The sequence below is a fragment of the Corapipo altera genome, unplaced genomic scaffold (genome assembly GCF_003945725.1).
Source record: "Corapipo altera isolate COAL_440 unplaced genomic scaffold, ASM394572v1 0, whole genome shotgun sequence".
In the NCBI taxonomy this organism is placed as follows: Eukaryota; Metazoa; Chordata; class Aves; order Passeriformes; family Pipridae; genus Corapipo; species Corapipo altera.
The window spans coordinates 8,139,653-8,145,388 of NW_020884872.1; positions in this window are offsets into that span (position 1 = coordinate 8,139,653).

Genomic DNA, 5,736 nt, shown 5'->3' on the forward strand with positions numbered 1-5,736 from the left:
AGACCAAGTTGTTCAGAACTCCATCCAACCTGGCCTTGAACACCTTCAGGGGTGAGGCATCCACAACTTCTCTGGACAGCATGTTCCAGTGCCTGACCACCCTCACAGCAAAGAATTTTTCCCTAATGTCTAATTTGAACCCGTTCTCTTTCAGTCTGAAGGCATTCCCCCTTGTCCTGTCACTACATACTCCAGTAAAAAGTCCTTTCCTCAGGTACTGGAAGGCCACAATTAGGTTACCCTGAAGCCTTCTGTTTTCCAGGCTGAACAATCCTAATCCTCTCAGCCTTTCCTCATAGGAGAGCTGTTCCATCCCTCTAATCATCTTGGTAGTCCCCTCTGGACTTGCTCCCACAGGTTGATGTCCTTCTTGTGCTGGGGACCCCAGAGCTGGATGAATAAGTTTGCTATCTAGTGGAATTTCTTGTACAGAGCGCGAAGAACTGAGGCACATTTCTGGGAGTTTATTTGGGATTTTTCATTCAGTGTAAAATTGGGGTTTCTTTCTTACTGTTTATAATTCTTTTTATTAATAAAATATTGTTTTGCAAACAGATAGTTGTCTAAAATTCCTCTTGGAGATTAAAGTTGGTTGATTGATTCAGAAGTTGGAACAAAATACCTCTCTGCAGACCATTAAAACAGACATTAATCTCACACTGAAAGTGTACAAGCAACCCAGTGGTATCTTTCAGCTCCACTAAAAACATGGCCAATTGCAGACACAAAGCATGAGCCAAAGGCAACACGAGCATCTGTTTTCAGCAGTAGCAAGGAGAAAGTAGATAATAGCAGCAATGTGGAAATCATTGCCACAGGGAACATGATAAAGGAACAACGAGCAGTGTAGAGGATGGGCTTTAATTACTGAAGGCCACGTACTGCAATGCCTGATAGAAACATATGGTCCTACCTGGTATGTTTCTGCTTCTGGCTTTTAATGTCCAACCATCTTGGAGTAGCAGATTTCTTTCCTCTCTTCACCTTGGAGACAGACCAGACTGTTTATTTGATGGCAAGGAAACATTACCTCCAGGGGAACTTCATCAAGGATTTGTCACTTCCAGAGCTGTGAAAATACTTGTTTGCAAATAGTCACTTATAAAGTAACAAAAAATAGTTCCATGTTGAATAAGAAGTATTAGGAGGTAATCAAAAAAGGAAAAATTTTTCTGTTGTTTTACTATAGCCCACAGTCTTGCCAATCTGCTGCAAAGAATATACATCATGCATGAAAATACAAACAAAGGAGTGAAGATTGGGAATTACAGCTTTGGATGCCTGTTTACAGGATATGGTGCATAATTTGATATTTCTGAAAAGCAACACTCCAGTGTCTGTGCTGTTCGTTCTTGCCCATCAAGGGCACGGTCCTGTTTTTTTCAGCCAAATGCTTGTTTGACTTTGACCATAAGGTAGATTTTTTAAAATTTACACTCTGGTGTCAGCAGAAGAACAGTTTTACCATCATCTTTAAAGCAATCCTTACCAGAATTCAGTCTCTCATGCTTTCTGAAATTACAAAAAAAACCCCAACAAACAAACAAACAAACAAATCAAAAAACCAAAAAACCCAAACAAACAAAAAAAACCCACAAAACAAACCAAGAAACCAAAAATACAAAAAAACCCCAACAAACCAAAAACAAACTACACAAACTTTTTTAAAGAGATAGTCCCTCATTAATTCACTATCAGGAGCAGACTGTGAAGAGAGGGAAGTCAGCCACACTAGCTAGCAAAAGCTAACTTGTGGACTGAGGCATGACAGCACTAAGGAGAGTGGTGGCATGCCATGTCTCCTGAACAGGATGGTCTGTTTTCCAGTGTTAGAAAATTGTTGCTAAACACTGAAGAGTATGACCTGTCGAGGGCTGCCAGCGATGCTGATGTCAAAGGCCGGGAAGATCAGGATACGCCCTGAACTTTGCAGATGGTGGTGCCAGGTTTGCAAGGATGAGCAACTGGGGGTCAAGGCAGCCCTGGTTGAGCTTTACAAGTATTACTGTTAGGAATAAGCTGCAAGGACAAGAGGGGTGATGAAAAAAATCAGAGAAATGACATTTATCTTCCGGACCTGACCAAGCCCAAAATAAATTAAATCCTGAAACCCACTATAAAGGAGCAAGGAGTATAAGAGCCAGCATGGTGGTGGACACAGCCGCACCCCAATTGCCTTTCCTCTGCTGTCTAACAGCAGTGGTTAAGAAAATTAGACAGGGCCAGTCACACCAAAGACATGGATCTATTGAAACAAGCCCAGAGAAGAGATACTAAGTTGATCAAAGGGCTGGAACATCTCTCCAAGGAAGACAGGCTGAGCGATTTGCTGCTGTTCAGCCTGAAGAAGGCTCCAAGGACACCTCACTGCACACTAAAGGGGGCCTACAAGAGAGCTGGAGAGGGAAATTTCGCAAGAGCATGTGGTGATAGAACAAGGGGAAGTGGCCTTAAGCTGATGGAGGGCAGGTTTAGACTAGATGTTGGGAAGAAATTCTTTACTGTGAGGATGGCGAGGCGCTGGAACCTGGAGGTGTTCAAGCCCAGGCTGAATGGGGCTCTGAGCAGCCTGGTCTAGGGGAAGCTTCTCTGCCCACAGTAGGTAGGTTGGAACTAGACTAAGATCCCTTGCAACCCAAACCATTCTGTAATTCTATGATTCCAGGAATGTAGAACACAGCCCAAGGACACATCCATACATAGATTGCTGTGGCCCCAGTTCTCTGGCTCAGGTTCTTCAGCCTGCCTCTAATTATAGCATGAATCACAGGTGGGTAGGTTTGGAGGGGTTTTTTCCCCTCACTTTTCTCACTGCAAAAGCAGAGTAAGTGATTTCCACTGATTTAAAATTTATTTAAAAAAAAAAATTCTCTGAAGGGTCTGTTTTTCTCCTGTATTGCTGCAATTCCAATCTGCTGCTGCTCCATTTTGATTTAGGTACGAAGTCAGTGCATTCACTCATCTTTCACGACTGGGTGAACAGGAGCAGGGCTTTAAAATTGCTACAATCAGGAAAGCGATTGCAATCACTAGGTTGTTACAGGAAATTGAGTTAAGTGGAGGAGAGTGCATGAGTGATTGGATTAGTGGTTATAGTTCTGCACAGAACATCTATTAAAATCGTGTGATTAAGAAAAGTTGTTCTTGATTAGTAATACAAGGTTTCTGGTATTTTCTGTTTTATATTTTTTATGGGGAACAGTGAAAAACAGCATTTACCGTCTCTGTTTTGGAGTCAAATCAGCCTGGATGTACATATGGATGTAGTAGAAAAGCCTTTTCGGAAACTAGAGTTTGAACAAGGGACTTAGTAGTTCTGTCTTTAGCCCAGCAATTATATATTCAAATATATTCCAATAATTCATCCTGTAGCCTTTTGGTCCCAGAAAAAATAAAACTGCGTAAACAAGGTTCAGTATTTACGCCTGTACACTTTTTTAATTAAAGGTTTAACAGAAAATTCTTCTCCCTAGAAGTTTTACTGTCTGGAGTCTCTCCTGTACTATGAGCATGGCTCTCCTTGCATAGCTCTGATCCTACCATTGCTGTCAAAATGCAAATCTGGTTTAAAACATGAATATTAGACCTACCATAAGTCTTGTCCTTTCCACTCCCACCTCCAGGCTGTTCATTGCAGGATGTGTGACACATCACAGTGTGTGGATACAGTCACAGGCTGGAGGTTTCTACATCAATCTGGAGGTACTTTTCAGTTTTGAATATGAACAAAAAGACTTCAACTACTTTAGATCAGAAAAGAATTCCTTGTTTCTGACATGCAGTATCTTTAACAAACAAAACCAGTGAGATAAATTGTGGGAGGCAGCAATTTCTCAACACAAAGCAGTCTTATAAATGGCCTGATTTTCCCCAGATTCTACCCAATAATCTACCTAATTAGATGAGAACAATCCCTGCTGTCACACATCTCCTATACAGCTGCAGAGGAGAGACAAAATTTGGAGTTGCACATCCCTTTTCTTGAAGTTCAAACCCCTTCCCTCTGGGACAGAAAGTTTTGTGTTTTAATGAAAACACCAATGACCCTTAACAGCTCTGCACTAAATGACTATAACATGCAGCTTCATTACAGCTCAGTACTTACATAAGAGCGTGAGTCAGAGTGCATCACATAATTAATGAAAATGCAGAGGCTAAAAAGTAACCTGAAGTATATTTAAACACTCTTACAATCACAACCCACTTTTTAAATTGAGGTGGTGAAATAATGGAGCTTAAGCTGTGCAATCTCAGCACTTGATCACTTCCAGGCACTCAGCACAGTCTCTGTTCCTGTTGTATATCCACAGAAAGGGAAAAGGCAGCGAGTGCTTCACACCATCAGGAGGTGGAACAGCTCCTCTTGACTGTGTAGCTGCTGCCCATTTCTCTCTCCTCATTTGTGGCTGGAGGATATTTTTATGGCAGCTTGGTGAAGGGAAGAGTAGGAAACCATTTGCAGATGCTGGAAGGCAGAGAGCAGCGAGGCTGCCTTGGACTAGAGGAGCCAGTGAGGACACGGACAGCTGAGGAGAGCACATGCATTTCTCTGGTCCCTTTCAAGCAGTGATCCAGCTGCTGAATGCTCTGTGAAGCACAAGGGAAACAGTTGGGAAAGCCAACATCCACACAGAATGTACTAGTGCATATCTAGTTACCATCATATCTCCTATTGCCACCCACACAGCCAGAAAGTAACCAAGACCTGCATTTCAGTAATTAGGATGGCCCATACTTCAAATTTACAAGGGGAATTTGGCATCTATCACCTCAAAGAGAAGGGGAGGAGAGCCTGCTGTTCAGTTGTACCAAAGTTACAGAAGTGTCATCTAGATGTCCATGAAGATCCTTAAGGACAGTCCCAAGCAAAAGTACAAAGAGCAGAGAAATGGCAGGAGAGCTCTTCCCCACCTGCACCTGCTTTTCAGTTTACAGGTGTTTGACCTCCCCAAAAAGGCCAGAACCAGCGTGGGGATGAGCTGAACAGGAGTGGTGTGAGAGCAAAAGAGTCATCTGCCTGTGCCCAAATCACACCAAGAGACCAGTGAGCCCCCCTGAGTTGGTCTCCCTTAACCTGGGCAAAGGAACCCAGGAGCTGAGCCAGACTTTTGGACTACTCCAAAGTGAGCTGAGCCAGACTTTTGGACTACTCCAAAGTGAGCAAAGGCAGTGCAAGCTCAGAGCCCAGGACCATTCTCAGACAGCAGGGAAGACACAGCAAGATAAAAAATCCCAGGGAACTGGAGAACCAAGAGAAGATGCAAGAGAGCCCTCAGCTCTGAGGTAAGTTGACCTGAACATGACTCAGCTGTAGGTATAAATTGAGTGATAAAATACTTGTTTTTTCTTAATAATAATAATAATAATAACAATGATAACAATAAAGAAATCAGGACCAACAATTACAGAAAATATACGTTTTGAACATGTGTGGATTTTCAGGTGGGTAGGACCTTGAACTAGGGCTGGAGTTTCAGAAATAGAGGGGAAGACCTGCTTATGAAATCAAAAATAGTTTAATTTCTACACTTTAAGAGTTTTTAGGACAAACAAAAAAAAAAAAAGCAGAGACAGAGACATCATCAATGGAGTCCCATCTCTGAAGACATACAAGGTCTCTTGCATTAGTCATCACATGTAAGTGATATCTTTACTTCAACGAGATAATGTGGGATATTCCTGGAAGACCTGCTCATAGTTTGCTGTGATGCATTTTAGAAGAGACAAAGACTCAGC